The 16,567-nt window shown below is 38.0% G+C and overlaps 1 long non-coding RNA gene across 1 annotated transcript; it reads right to left on the bottom strand.

Moving 5' to 3' along the window:
* Positions 1-10,562: 10,562 nt before the first annotated feature.
* On the bottom strand, positions 10,563-14,774 carry LOC112958493. Its single transcript, XR_003251432.1, has 3 exons — positions 14,708-14,774; positions 14,546-14,621; positions 10,563-10,637 (listed from the first exon to the last, which is right to left on the bottom strand). It is a non-coding gene; the product is annotated as an uncharacterized LOC112958493 (long non-coding RNA).
* Positions 14,775-16,567: the final 1,793 nt, after the last annotated feature.

Here is a 16,567-nt window from a genome sequence, read left to right as displayed (position 1 = left end):
AATGAATGAAATAAGCAGGCATTTAACCCCCTCTCACTACTAAGACATCACATTACTTGCCCAAAATCTCCAAGAAATTTTCTGAAAAGAGGAGTTTGTGTCTCACTCTAGACTATGATTTTAGTCATGAGATCGTCCCTTCTGAGAGCCTCAATATAGAAAAGAACAGCAAGGAGTGCTCATAAGCAACTTCTGGTCTCTCTATAAATAAGTGACTTAAACCAAAGAGAAATTGGCATATTTAAGAAGAAAAGAATAAAGGTCATAGATTGCAGTATTTGCAGAGATGTATGTTAACTAATAATATTTGATTGATAACTAAGAAATGTAATTTTTCTTTACAACTCAACCAAGTCATGATCTAAACATAAGTCCTGTGGCTAGTCATTTATAATATACTTCAAAGTTTAGGCTAATAAAGGAAATGCAATCAGAACTGTGAAAATAGTTATCTAAGCTATTCATACGCAGCTACTGAGYGAAGCTATGGGAAAAGAGGCATACTGGTACTCCTAGGGCTGGCTGGATGATTTTACTGGTCCTTAAGGGTAGATTTATTGTATGGATTTCACATCATTTAGACAGGAACTTGTTGAGCCCAAAGCAGAGGCAGGACTGAAAAAAAAAAAAAAAAACCAAACCAGATCCTCTCTTCTGACCCCAATCAATGGTCTTAAATGTAAATTTTGTGCAAGAGTTCTAGGGAAGATTTGAATTTGGCTTATTCTGTGGCAGGGTCAGTCTCCAGTCAAGTAGAGAATCACTGAGCTGTCAACAATTTTCCTATTGTTTTCATATCTGTTGACAGAGGGGATGTGGGTCATTCCAGAGAATCTGACTCAAATGATTAAAAAAAATATAACAGGGATACAGAAAATAAAGGGGGGGGGGGAAGACTGTGGAGACCTGTTTTAAATATTTAAACATGCTTATAGTTAGATATGAGCATGTTTATAATAGTTGATATAGGCAACTATTATAAATTATATACTTATACAAATCAGCAGAGGTTACTTGAATAATGGTGCACAATAACAGAAAAAAAATGTTTCAGGCTTATTCCATCAGTCTAGGATGGATCATACCAGTCAATGAGAAAGTTCTAAATAGCCTTTTTTTTTTTTTTTTTTTTTTTAAGTAATTGTCCTAATGTAACTGATACATTCCCCAAGACTGGTCCTGACTTTCTCAAGTCACATGTAGTTCTTCAGCTACCTGCTTTAATTGTCTTTCACACTCTTACAGCCTGCAGTAAATACTGCTCTTCAAACCTGCAGTTCATTCTTGCATGTAAGCACATTATATGCACTGGAGTTGGCTCTGACTCTGTATGTCTGTATACTGGAACTCATTATGCTTTCTGTGGAAATGTGGAATACAAATGACTTTTTGCATGATAATGAAAATTTGCTGAAGTGCCAAGTCTACTGAGATATGAAGCCTACCACCAACCTGACCTTGTAGAAGTCTACCTTCCTTGCCACTTTTTCAAAACAGGCTGAACTGAAAATTTTATGTGTAGGCAACACATTCTGTTTTTAAAAGCAAAATTAAAGTGAAAACAATTTTTTATTTTATGATATACCAATGTATTACTCTTCCAATTAAGCATACTAGTAATTGACTGGTAGGAAATGAAACTCCTGCTGCAGGAACAAAGAAATCATGATTAGTGAGGTCTGCAATTTGAAAAGTCTTATTCCCTGCCTTAGGAAGCAGAGCCTTACCATGATCCTTGTCAGAATACTAACAGAAGTCCTCCCTAAATCTCTCACTTAAGGGATTATAGAARGATGGAACTAGTGTCCATTCCTCTCTTCCTTATCACATGCTCAACTCCATCTTGTATGTGCTATACCAATTCACTACCTACTACTAATTATTTCCATGCAAACCATCTCTTCATCTATCTTCCATTCACATCTTATGTTCTAAGAAAAAAAAAAGCTATTTTTAAATGTCTCTATAATGTAGAGTGTTAAGTGAACTTATTTCATGCTACAAGTATGGTCCTAGCCATAAGTAGTACCCTTTAAACAGGAAATTTCTCAGCAGAAGTAATATAGTACCAACCCACCAACAAATCACACATATTTTACTCACCACTTGGAAAAAAAAATCTAATTCATTTCATGTATTTCACAACTGCGCAGCAGTACCAAATACAATGAAAAAATAAAAGGAAAAAGTGTCACAGAAACAGTTACAGAGCAATGTGAGATCATAGTATCAGGTGGTGAGGACGCTTTTTGGAGATGCTGGTATGTTAATAGAACGGCAGCCAGGCACCTTCTCCCAATTACAGAATTTCTCTTTTCATTTAAATATTGAAGTGAAACACATGCTATTTAATTAGCTTTTTACAATACTTTGCTAAATTGACCAAACTCTAAAACACTTCAGCAGACATAATTGGGGATGAATTTCAAGGGTTTGGCATTCATTTAATTGCCAAAAAAAATGTGTCAAGCATTTCAGAAGAACTCATCACGGTAGCTACTGGATTCATTTGAAAATATGGTCATTATTTATAGCAAATTTTGCTCTGCATAATTAAAAAAAAAAAGAAGCTTGATAGCAGATCTTTCTTCAGATAATCTTACACATCTGAAAAAGAGGTTCTTGGTTTTCTCCTGAAACTCATTAGCTTTGGTGTAAAGAAAGCCCAAGAGGCAAATTCTCCAAACCCAAAGATTTGGTAGAATGCTACTTCAGCTAATCCAGCATCTGCTTCTCAGGATACAAAATAAGGACATTACTTGCAGAACAGAGGTCTGTTCTGTCTGATCAGTTAAGACATAAAAATTATCCTTCCTAAATGATTATTGCTCTCCAAAAGGATGCCATAACCTCGTTGCAACARCCTTAAAAGGATCAATCAGAAAGCAAAGTGAAATAAAGAACAAAGTTTTCTTTAAAATAAATACTTCTAACAATTAGCTAAAGTGGGTAGGAAAATGAGAAAGAAGTACAAAGTAACCACAAAAAATGATAACCCTGTATTTCTATGAGCTGGAAAGTCTCATTAAAGCTRTTATAAGACTGCAAAGAAATGATGAAGGCACTGATAGGATCTTTAAAAAAAGATATATTTCTTTGGAGAGCCAATTTAGAAGCAAACCCATCCACATCCTTCATTTATTAACTGTATTACTCCTTTAAGTTAYGGGGAAAATAAGAGCAATTATAGGGCCAGATATTTAATTACCGTCCTCTTAACAGATGAATATAGCAGCAGGGAGAGATCTAGTATGTTCCTTTCAGCTACAAGATTTTTCCTACAGAGGTTGTTGTAGTGTTATGAAGGAAGGAAACCAATGTGCAGAAGACACAAAGATGAGATGTAAGATCTTTTCCAGGTCCCACGGGAATAGAAGGAAGGAGATTTCAGAAAAGCTCAGGCTGAAGAAATACCCAAGGAAATGCATGAGTCAGTGATTCCTGGATTCCTGAAAGCTGGTCATGTGCTCCCGAGGAGTATCCCTACACAAGGACTAGCTGATTATACGATAATCAGCTGTGGCTGTTCTACTATACTGGTACTTGATAAGGTAGTGCAAAGGCTACAGCATGTTTAAGCTACACATATGGTAAAAAAAAATGAACGAGTTTACTTGAAATTTCACATATTCAACTTAAAAATACCAATGTTTTTCCCATTTAAACRTAGCAGTGAGATGGCTATCAAAACATACGAGCAATTAATTTGGTATATAATCAAAAGGTTCAAAAGGTCCAAATTGCACATTGCTAATTGTCTCTATGTATTGGGTGCCAGCAGGAAATGAAACGATTTGAAGATAGGATGTGATTTGAATTGGCAGACAATGAGTGAGTGGTAGTAGACATAAGCACTTTGTTTTTCAAGTATTTGCCATGTCATTTATTATCCTAATTAATGTCATCCAAACCACCTACATCATCCACAGGGGATATTCCAGCCTCTTTCTGAAAAATTGCTTTTTGCCTAGTGCTAGTTTTCAGCTGTGCTAAAAATCTTGAACTTATGARAGGAAATATATTAAGATAAAGAATGACAGCAAATTGACTATTTAGGGGGTAATTTTTGATTTTCCTAGTTGCATTCACAGTAACAAAAGTCTGCAAGGAAAACTGCAAGTTCTTCAAGGGAGTCAGATCATAATTCCCCTCAGTGCTTACACACACATACTCACACACACGCCCTCACACACACACACACACACACACACACACACACACACACACACACACTCGTATACACACTTTTCTGCTAAGATTTCACATCTCAACACTAAAAATAGGTTAGATACCTGCCAGGATACATAAGAATAGAATAACTCCATTGGGAAGTATCCATCTGCATTGTGAAACCTTCAAATATGAAATTGACTTTACAGTCTACTTATAATTTAGCAACAAAGAGATGAAGCAGCAGCTGTATTAATCAAACAGAATAAGGAGGGAACTACATGTACTTCCTTTAAATCATCTCAAAGTGAACAACTTCTATCCATCTATAGGCTCTAAGTCCTAAGTGACAGAAGATGGACAAATATTCAATTCCCTGACTGACAGCTGTTCAACTTGTCAGTTCAAGGAACAAAAACCTTCATCCTTCACAAAAAAACTTTGTACTATACTATCTGCCTTATGCATTTGCCCTTTAAAATGAAAAATTTAAGAGCATTTGAGAAACAGGATAAAAAGACCATAAAAATATGAGAAACAGACATGCCATAATATTAATTTTAAGGCTACCTTTTTCAATTCAAGTGATTTAAAAGCCTCACAGAGGACAGTTCAATTCTAAAATCTCACACTGGAAGAAAGGTCTTGTCTTTATTTGGTTTTGGATCAGAGCAGTCTATGTAAAATCCATGAACCTATCCTTGACATTATTTTCCTACTTAATTTCAAGTATTATTCCACACCACATATTGCAGCAAATGTATCATCTTCTTGCATCTAAAATGAAGAGGCACATGTTTTTCAGAAGGCACCACCAAAACAACAGTATTAGTTCTTCAACATTGGTTTGTTTTATTTTCACAAGCAGTCAAGTTGAAGAAAGGTTTTAGTGACTTTCCAGAGTATCCTTAAAACCATCAGTAGAGATCAAACTGTTCTGGCCTCCACTGCAACTACCACCCAAACACAGCATAAACCCATGGCAAAGTTACAAATACAGAGGTGTTCCAGGTTAGGTGACAAAGGAAGCATTGAATGAATGTTAGCAGTTTGCTGAGTTCAAGAGACCTTCGGACTTGGTGTCCACTTCATGCTAGTTTAGGCAAAGTGTTTCAAACAGCATACTGTATGCCTAATTAATGTTTTTCATTATAAAAGATGTCAAAATGTTGTGAAAAAGATAACTTTCTCTAGTCTRCTCTTGGTATCTCAAAAAAATATTTCTGAATTAAAATTCCTGGTAGAGCAAAACAGCTTCTTTCAGTTAGTCCTGCGAAAGAGATTTTAAAAAATCTGGTGAAGGTCACAGTCACACAATGCAATCCCTTGTATACAACATACATGCAGAAAGCTCAGTGCTGCCCGTGTGTCTCTGGATGTAGGTAAGCATGTGGTAGCATGCCTGGGTACRTTCCTCCTGAGCTATTTCCCATCTGCAAGAGAGACAAAGCTTTTACATTTTATTARTTGTAAAGCAGCAAGAAGCCTTAATGAGATGAAAGTAGTGTTTCKTAGAGGGCAGAGCTGTTTAGTCTTCAGAAGATGACTTTAATTGCATGACTAATTAATATGCCTGAGTTTTACTGTATCAGGAAATGTATCACTGGACTGTCTGGCACAAGACTCATGATACTGTGGCTTTGTCATTTGTATTGATAAAAAAAATTGCCCCATTGTGTTTTTACTATCTTTGGAAAATGTTTGGAAGTACAGGGAATGTTAACCTGGAACTGCCCTGCTTTTACTGCTAGGACCTATTATACGGTGTAGAAAAATCCTATAATTCTGCAGGAGCACAGTGATCATTTGGGACTATGAATCTACAGCATATTACATATACATATATATCACACACACATATATATATATATATCATATATTGACATAGCTTAGAAGCAGCTCCTTTGGGAGCCAGGGCTGGCCTGGAGATTGGAGAACAAGAATTTTCCAAAACTTTGCTCTCTTGCTCTTCTCTCCTCAAGTCAGGGAAGTAGGAGTATTAACATCCACACAGCTTTTTGCTAGGCTTGTAATTCACCAGTACCAAGTCATTAAAGGAGGAATGCTGCAAAGAGGAGATGAGAGAGGCCTCACGAATTTCTAGCTCCAGAATAAAATGAAACCCACAAACCACACATGAGCAATACTCAGAGTTCCTACATCTAACTAGGGAAAGGAAAATAATGTAAAGTGAATGAGGTCTAAAGTTAAAGACATTGCAACCCTGACCTGCCATACAGCCCTCTTTTCTATTTTTTAATTTGTCCTTCAGCTAAAACTAACACAAGAAGCCATCAGTAAAACTATTAAGGGATTATTTATGATTTTCAGACTTCAGAGGATTTTTTCTTAACAAATACCAAGGAGGTTGGAAGAGAGTAAGGTGAAGAGATTTTAACAATTAACAGAAATATTAGCAAACAGTCACTTTTAGAGATTTTTGCTCTGGATGCTGCTGCACAAACAAGGTGTTCTTTCAAATAAGGTGCTATGTCCTGTAGACTCAAGTTACCAAATAAAAATAAGAAAGACAATTTCAGCTCCATCCACAGCACTGGAAGCCAGGAGGGGTAGCTCATGGAGGTGGAAAGGAATATTTGAGGAGTAGAAAAATTCAGAAATATTTGACAGTGGGAAAAGAGGAGGAGAGTTCTATATAAAAGGTTCACAGAAACTGGTRTGGAGAAGAAAAACCAGTGAATCTGACCTGGTATGTATGCAGCTTTTATAACGTCTTCCAGTCTATAGATATAATAGTGTATGCTTCTCACCCTGTTACATCAGGAGTTTTAGTAGTACAGTTCTAGCCTGATTGTACTATTATATATAAGCAAGAAAAGTACCAWACGTCTTTGTGCATAAACTCCTATTTGGTCAAATTCATCATACTTAGGCCAAAAAAAGAAAAATAAATCGATGGATAACCTGATGGACTTTAATTGAAAAGAGTCTTGGAAGCAACTATATGAAGAGCTCAGCTAGTAGATCCGAGGTGCATAATCAGAAGTATGGATTCAGCCAAGGAAAAAGATGCATATGAGCAGCATGATTTTTCATCAGAGAGAAAAAAAAAGCTAGTTGCTAAGATTCATCTACACTGGGATAACAATTCACCTAAAATGTATATTTTTTTTAAATGTGGATTGTCCAACTAGCCTTAAAATTCACAAATGAACACTTAATGAGAATAAGAGGCTGCATTCAGCCTCTGCTAGGAAGGAAATAATCCAACGTGTTCACCAAGAATGAGCTCACAAAAAAAAYCTATAAAACAATTTAGCTAGATTAGAGCTGTATACTATCTGAATTCTCAGTAATAGAAATTGTTAAATATTTGAAAAACAATCCTGAAACTGTCTTTGTGTCTTTACCCTCAGATCTTTAAGGAAATTTAGCTAAAGTTTGTCTAGAAAGAAAAGAAAGGAAAACAACAACAACAAAAACCCAAGAAAAAAAGAAACCAAAAAAACAGATCTACTGTCCAGGGTTTCTTCAACCCCACTCTACTTCATAGAGGGATTTGGTAGCATTTTGTGTTCACTTCCCACCAAAAAACTCAAATGCTGAAAGAAATACTGAAAACATTCAGAACTACACAATCCTCTGAAAGAACACAAAAACTATACTGGCACCATTGCTACTGAAGTCTAACCGAACAACAACAAAAATCCAACACATCTACTTTTGTCTACTTGAAAACAAACTGCAGAACTCCAACACCTTCTCCAAAAAAAAACCTGCAAAAAGAGATTTTTCTTACATTTGATACTCATAAAAACTTTAGTATTGATACTAATACTATTAATGGTAATTTTCATACATACTTTAGTATTTATGAAGATAGTCAAATGTGCCAATGGAGAATTTAAAATGTCTTGATTATAAACAATACATAGATATTGCAGGGAACTTTAGCTATAATTAAAAATCTCTGACTTATCCTGGTCCAGTAATGCGCTGTTTGGAAACAACTCAATGTTTTACTAAGCCATGAGGTAAGACTTTCTGTGTCCATGACCATTCCAGTGATGGGTATAATTCAACATGTCATTTCTTCAGTGATCTAGAGCTTCTGGCCAACTAAGGCTGTATGAACTTCACAGTCAACCCACCAAGCAAGTGAGGACATCCTGAATATGACTGAAAGAACAAGGGATTGGAACTATGACAGAAAAGGCCACAGCTTTCCTTTCCTCCTTGACATTCCAACAACATCAATTTGACCCAGTGTATCTCCTCGTCTCCTCAGTTTGGAGCAATGAAAATATCACCTTCTTGTCTCCTGAAATCACATGTTCATCTGCCCCCTTACACTTGCCCCTTGGTACATCTCTCACATATATTTCCATACCTCATTTATTATACACATATACTTGATCTCTTCCTCTTCTGTCACCTCTCTTAGGTTTTCCCTGAAATCCTCAGACACACAACAGCTTTCCGGCGAGGCTGAAACTAATACTTTTGGCATCCTATTGGCTAGAGGAGACTGTGATCCTGAAAATGGCTATACCCAAGCACTAGCTGCCTGTTGGCAAGACTCCCCTAAAGACAAAAGAGCAGAGGGCAGTCCTGCTTCTTCCCTTCAGCTTCCTCCCAGATCTCTGTGAAATATAACTGCATCGACAGCATCATTCATACCTAGTGGCACTGACTAAAACGAAAGGTGGGTGGTTCCAGACAAAGGTCAGCAAGACAATAATAATTTCAGAACAAAGCAGGTTTAAGCAGAGCATCAGGCAACAGCCTTTTACAGGTATTTTCTTTTCAGAGCCCGTTCCCTGGTGACTCAACAAAATCAACTTGTTTAGAACACCACCTCTCTTTTATCTGTTTCTTCTCTGGTTTCCTGAACAAAGSCCTCCAAGACATCTGTTCCATCACTCTATAGACACTTCTGCAGGGTGCACCACATTACTTTCTTCTAGGACCATGCAACATTACTTTGCCTGTTTTAAGGCTGTATGAAGACAGCTGTTGCTGGCTGTATTAAGTGAACGAATGACTCATACTGCATTCTTGATATTGGAAAAGGTGTGGGTATATTTCATAGATCTCAAAAAAGCTATGATTTCATATTATGCTTAAATAAAGAAGGGCAATGATTTTARAACATATAAGCTTCAGATGATAGATGATGTACCACAAATTAAAGACCTTTGGCAATTTTTTACATGGCTGTGTCATCATCAGTCAGCATGAGGGATCACAAGCAGAAGTTTGGATTAACTTTCAGAAGAAAAAGTATTGATTACAGGAAAAGAAAGTAAAGAACTGGAAACATAAATGGCACATTTACTCCATGGGTCAGATTTTCTTCAGTAGAGCTGGAATCCTCCCTGCTCCCAGACACATCCTGCACATACAAAGGCTCAGGTTATATTTGTCTTTATCAAACAAAACCAYGCACATTGGTGCAAAGTACTGCCGTTCTTGCACAGTGGCCTCCTCTAAAATCAGAGCAAAAGGTCCTAGCAATGGATAATTGCAGGCAAGTAATTTATGAGATAAAACTGGCATTTAAGTTCTGCTTCTCTCCACTCCTATTGTCCTTCTTCTACTACCAGCCCCAGACATGTGTTCTTTTGAAAATGAATTATTTTCTCCTTGTGTATTTACAAATAAAACAGAGCTCAGAGAAAACAAAAATTAAGTACCAGAAATACTGCTCTGCTTATACAATGCATGGCTGGAAGTATATTACTCTCTGTAAGCCACTAAGCTTTTTGCAGCTACATCTTTCAAGATGCATGATTCCTTTCTGTATGTACAAGATACAAAAGAATGTGCGTGATGTAGAGGTTTGGAACCAGGATCTCAGGAAAGGAAATATTACAAACGTGGCATGGCATGGCACATTTTGTTTACAGAAACTTCTCCCTCTATGGGAAACAAAAATAAGACAAATTACTCTTCCTAGAAAAAAAAAAAAGTTAACATATACCTACCTAAATATATTCAGAATATGGTGTGWTAATGCTTATTTGGAAGGAAGGCAGAAGACATTTCTTCAGCACCAGACTACGAATGATTTATAGCCTATTTAGTAGCAAATGCAGCCACTGGAGAGCCTGATGAACACTTCCTTCCTCAGATGCTTCAAATTACAATCCGCTGAAGAGCAATCTTAATTTTTAACACTGATCCTTTGTTTTTGATGTTGATTCCAAAWCAGCATTATTCATTTTAGATAAGATGCCAATGTAGAGGCAGGCTGAGGTAATCTGGGAAGTGTTAGTCAGTTGATATCCTGGGGGTGTTTGCAGGACTGGATTCCAACACTTTTAAGCATGATTCTCAACACCTGTAAAGTCCCACTTCTTCCTAGTAACCAATAAAAGAGTGAGTCAGCTAAGACAGTTTCATTACATATATCTTACACTCACCTGAGTAACTTGCATAATACTCTTTGGTAGAAAGTCTTGCTGTCTTTCTGCTTCAGTCCTCGCCTCTCTGCTTTGTCACTTCTTCAAGTATGAACACAGACAGATTTTAAGATCTCTAGGGTGCTATAATGTACCAAATAAACAAAAAGCTTTCTCCAATATTCTCTCCATATTTCTCTTTTCTTCAACATATCCCATTACATCTAATTATATCCACTGGAACATCCCTCCAACCACTCTCCATCTGCCAGAACAACTAATAGTACATTTTAGAGAAACGTGTTCAAAAAGTCTGCTTATGAGTCTGCTCCCACAAGCTCAAAGGAGATGTTATTACAAGTTTACTTCTTCCCCTGACACTCACACAGGCTCACAAAACAGGTCAGAGAATACAACACATCAGATTTACAATCCAAGATGCCCATTTGCTGACATAACCCTTTCCACAGTATGGGAACCTCCTATGGAGCTAGACTCCTCTGCTATCATATATTTCCATCAAMCACATACTTACCCCAGAATCTCATCCCTCTTGCTTGTCCTTAGATATAATGYAACAGTGTCAGCCTTCAAAAGGCTTAGACTGAATTCCAGTTTTTCATCTGCAGTCATTTGTGCTCTGCARTACTTGAACAGACAAACAGTAGGTGTCTAAGACTGTGTCTAAGCCTTAATTTGTTGCAGTACTATAAAGAAGAGAGAAAATATCTATTTTCCACTATTGGACAAGATAAAGAGGGTTTTYGTTTGTTTGTTTTTTGAGTAATCAAATAATTTAAGCCAGAAGAAATTCTCAAGGTTCAAACCTTCTCAAAATCTGAGAAAATTTCAAAGTTACATTACTTGCTCAGTTGCTAGAGTTTCTCAGAGTCTTTCCAACTTAAAAAGAAGAAGAAAAAAGGAACRCACCGATGCAGGGAATAGATGGTGTTCTGGTACTAGGCATATATATCAATGCTTTAAAAACTTTATTTAGGTAGCAGAGCAAGAGCTTCCTTTGCCTTTCATCTTGTTSTTTCTCTCAGGAAGAATGATACTGATGACCCTACAGTGATGATTCAGCCAATTAAGGAGTGTAAAGGCATAACACATCCGTCTACCTTCCAGTTCCCCATTCCATGTTGAAAGGAGTTTGGAGAGAGAAAATGGCTTTGCAAAGAAGTTGTAGCAAAAATTGTGGAAACAGTTTACAAAGAAGCTGCTTCCTAGCCCCAGAGTTCCTTTCTCTCACTCAAATCCAAAACAGGTTTTAAAGCAATGCTAGTAAGATCTTTCTCTTGACACACAACATATTAGCCACGTATCAGCTCTGCGCCTTGCAGTACCTGCAGAATCATAGAAACATAGAATCCCTAAAGTTGGAAGGGGGCTCCAGAGGTCATCTAGTCCAACCCGCCCTGCTCACGCAGGGTCACCTAGAGCACGAGGCACAGGGCCGTGTCCATGCGAGTTTTGAACATCTCCAGAGAAGGAGAATCYACAACCTCTCTGGACAGCCTGTTCCAGGGCTCTGTCACCCTCACTGTTAAGAAATGTTTCCTTAAGTTCCTGCGGAACTTTTGGTGCTTCTGTTTGTGGCCGTTTCCTCTAGTTTTTTCAGTGGCCACCACTGAAAAGAGGCCGGCCCCCTCCTCCTCTCTCGAGGTATTTATATATAGACACTAATCAGGTCCCCCCTCAGCCTTTTCTCCAGGCTGAACAGGCCCAGCTCTCTCAGCCTTTCCTCATAGGGCAGATCTTCCAGGCCCCTGATCATCCTYGTAACCCTGCAGTCCCTCCTAGTCCTTGCAGACAACTGTAAGGACAAATTGCAATACTGCTCATGCTGGTAGCTTCTTAGAATACAGTTGTAGACTGATTTTGAGCTGCTCTGTATTCACAGTGCACAGGTTCTCTAAATTAATCAAGACAAAAACAAAGTTAGTTATAAGTTGCTATGACAGCTCCAGTTGTGGAGCTGCTGGAGAGAGTCCAGCGCAGGGCTACCAGGATGATCAGGGGCCTGGAACATCTGCCCTATGAGCAAAGGCTGAGGGAGCTGGGCCTGTTCAGCCTGGAGAAGAGAAGGCTGAGGGGGGACCTGATCAGCGTGTATAAATACCTCAAGGGAGGCAGTGAGGAGGAGGGGGGCGGCCTCTTTTCAGTGGTGGCCACTGATAAAACTAGAGGAAACGGCCACAAGCTGAGGCACCAAAAGTTCCACAGGAACTTGAGAAAACACTTTTTGACAGTGAGGGTGACAGAGCCCTGGCACAGGCTGCCCAGAGAGGTTGTGGAGTCTCCTTCTTTAGAGATCTTTAAAACCTGCTTGGATGCAGCCCTGTGCCACGTGCTCTAGGTGACCCTGCGTGAGCAGGGGGGTTCGACTTGATGACCTCTGAGGTCCCTTCCAACCTTAAGTATTCCATGATTCTATGATTCTATGATATGTTTAACCCTGCATCAGCCTGTCTTAAGGGTTCAGGCARTAAGGCCTTTGTCTGAGATGGGTGGTGCACAGATACATTAAATTAAATTCAGTTTTTCTTCTTCCTTATGACTTTTCCCTCAGAAGGCTGGGTAGATGGAAGCAATCCTGCTGAATCAGGCGATGTGCACAGTATACTCTGAAGATTCTTTTCTGTATCTGAAGATGATCTGCTTTTATTATAAGGTTACATCTCACTTCCCAGTTTGGAACAGCAGGGTGCCGAGGTTGCTAGAATTCTTTTTTTTTTTTTTTTTTTTTAGACACAAAACAAGCAAGATGAACAGGGAAAGGAGAAGGCAGAGGAGGCAATAGGAAGAAAGCAAACCATCCCTGCAAAAATACTAATTGATATTGTGGTGCTCCCACAATATCAGGGTGTTGGCAGAAGAAAACTGGTAGCATGGATTGGTGATGATAGCCAAATTGCCAGCAGTGGCCAATTCATACCATGCCAATAAAATTAATAACTTAATCTGTATAAACAACACATGATCACAAAGCACTGTGGCTAAAGACTCCTCCACCTCTGCTTCAGCAATACAAATTCTCTCATGAAACAAGGAGGGCGCTGACCTGCTGTGACAGGAGGTTGGACTAGATTACCTCTCAAGGTCTGATCCAACCTGAACAATTCTGCTTTTTTTCTGCAATCTATTTTTAATTTGACCTGCTGAACCTCATAGCAACAACAGCCAGAGATGTTTGCTTGCTACACCCAAACAGAACGCAATTTTAGCTTATGAATATCAGAATGTGACATGAAAATAGGATGGGAGGAAGAAGTAAACTATCCAGACAAAAATGGAATGTGAATGCTGGTGAGATTTTATTAGGAAAGGTAGAAGCAGCTGAAGAGTAACRGAGGAAAACTACACTGGAAAATGCAAACTTTCAATATCTACAGTTACTAAATTATTCAGCTCATGTCAGATCATAAGACACAGTGGTTAAATTTGGCTTAAAGTCAGATCAGAGCTGGCTTGATTCAGGAAGACTGGCCATATTACCAAAGGTTTTCTGGCCTTAAATATCCAGTAACTCCACCCTGAGTCACCTCTCCTCCCCCTCATCCCTTGTATGGGCAAACCTGAAAAAAGAATCCACAAAGTGTCTAAAAAAATATATATATTCCTTCCAAATGTTGAACTGATGATTTTATCCATGGTTGAAATTTTATTCAGTGCTTTTTACTCCTTTCAGTGATAAACTAAAAGGTGCCAGGCTCTCAGCATTTGTTGTAATTTTGAAACATCAGGAACAAACTAGCTTGGATACAAAAGCAAAAAACTCCCTATAGTAACTTGAGGACACATATAAGTAGCTATCTGAAATAAGAGCAGTGAATAAGACAGACTTGTTTTACAAAGTCATCTTCATTTCACCTGTGACAGAGCTAATTATCTGACAAGCATAGAGTGGATGATGTGAGAGTTTAAGAAGGTGACTATGGGTTAGGGATATCTGATCACCTTCCCTGGTTAGCTTCCCAAAAGTGACGTAATTATGATGAACACATTACCTGACAAAAAAAGAAGATTATTGTGAGGAGCTCTCAGGTGTTTTCTGAGGCTGAAGTTCTCAACTCTGTATGATTACTGTCAGGAAAGAGTAGGGAAAGACAGATTATCAAAAAGTTTTTCTAACTAAATTAAATGAAAAGAATGAATGAATGATCACCAACCATTCTATCAACAGAGGCACTGATCAAAGCTCATAGATTCCAGGTTCAAGTATTTCTTGAGATGACTTGTATCTGCTGAAACACTTYGCTGCAATATGCAGTAGCTGTTAAAGTTTGTACAGGCTCAATGACCAGTTGAACAGGGTCATGGAAATAAAATCCATTTAGAKCAATTAAAAGGACATAATCTAGGCTCCACCAATTCTGTCGTACAGCCTCAAGGTATTGGAAGCTGWGTCTTTGAAAGAAGTAGCACAATGTGCTTCACTTACGCATCTCCGTAAGAATCCACCTCTGATCTTTGTTAAAGATTGCATACAGGGCTAGATGGATTTTTGGGTCCAGGTTCTGTTTTTGTGGGTATATTCTAGAAAACTGTATTCCCACATGAAAACAAACAAACCAAAAAACAATGACACTGTGACACTGATAATCTTTCAAAGCAACCGGAAAAGCTTTTTTCAAACAAATTCTGTCTTGCAGTTTTACATCAAGGTAAAAGCAGGGTGAACAGCACTTACTAATGGCATTGATGTCATTCTGTACAGCTCCCTGAAGTTCACAGCATTGTGCTCACTCTTATCTGCTAAGCATTTGCTGTGCTATTTGCAGTCTACACAACCTAGTCAGTGTGGAGGAGTAAAACGGAAGCAAGTTGCACTCACGAAATTTCTAACTCACAGTTTTAGTAAGGATGTCACAGATGACTTGGGGGAAGAAATCCTCAATACAAGAATAGGGGGAAATCTACAAAAGAAAAAGTGATGAAAGGACACCTATGCTATTTCTTTTTCTCTCAAGAAAAAGAAATGTAGACTTATTTTTATGGAAATGCCTACAGTTATTATCAAATTCAAATTGCACAAAAGGCTGCATACTTCTATTGGAATGCCCTCCAGAACTGTGTGCCAGAACATAGTGGTATCCTAAGTTTACATAAAAATCTGTGCTCCAAATCTCCTGCAGAACACTTACTTAAATGATGAGTTTAGCTTGTTGAATAGCAAGAGAGAAAAACTTTAACCACAGGCTAAAGATAAGCTAGCATGATGCCATGATCTGAAGGCTTGGGTTCTGGTCATTATTATAGATAATGGGAACTGTTGCCATGGCACTCCTGTCTTTCAGTTCTTAGTACTGAATAGAGACTGTCATAGAGCAAAACCACTAAAAACATTTAAGCAAAATAAAATTTAACTAAGTAGCTCTTTAAAGATGCAGCTAACTACCTGATTCTTTAAAAAGCCTAGTAGATGTTCTATTGTATTTTAGGGTGCTCAAGCTATCTTCAGCAGGTCTACAGGTATCTGACCTATGTAGGGGAAAAGGGAAAAGCTTCTTATCAACATCCTTTCTTTTGCTTTGCACCAAGAACAATTCTTCCTTTCTACATCCATGAAACAACGCTCATGATTTTCTGTCAAAATTTGCTGCATTCTTCTATCCTTCAACTATCAGATAAACATAATTTATAAATAAAATGTTGACTCTAACAAGAAAGGGAGTTTCTTGTTAGCATGGGGGGAAAAAACCTTGAAACCTATCTTTCCTTTGAAGCTCAAAACCCCCTCCCCCTTCAACATAGTAGCACTTTTTTCTTTTTTTTAATTAAAGTTTTAGGATATTTGTGTGTCACATTCTATTTGAATTCACAAGAATGAGGAAGGATAGATAACTGAGAGACCAGAAAAGATATACTAATTTTCCTTTGGAAAGACCCAACCCTAGGAATAAAATAGCTCTGTTTTCATCCTCACTTTGTCATCCTCAATCTACCCTTGAAGAAAGGAATGGTGCATTCCTACTCTACTTTTGGCCAGAAACAAAAAGACATACTTGGCTGATAGTGGCTTTGAACTT

The sequence above is a fragment of the Nothoprocta perdicaria genome, unplaced genomic scaffold (assembly GCF_003342845.1).
Source record: "Nothoprocta perdicaria isolate Ctin4 unplaced genomic scaffold, notPer1 scaffold_87, whole genome shotgun sequence".
In the NCBI taxonomy this organism is placed as follows: Eukaryota; Metazoa; Chordata; class Aves; order Tinamiformes; family Tinamidae; genus Nothoprocta; species Nothoprocta perdicaria.
The sequence above is the reverse complement of the archived record's forward strand: the minus strand, read 5'-3'. Positions and strand labels throughout refer to the sequence as shown.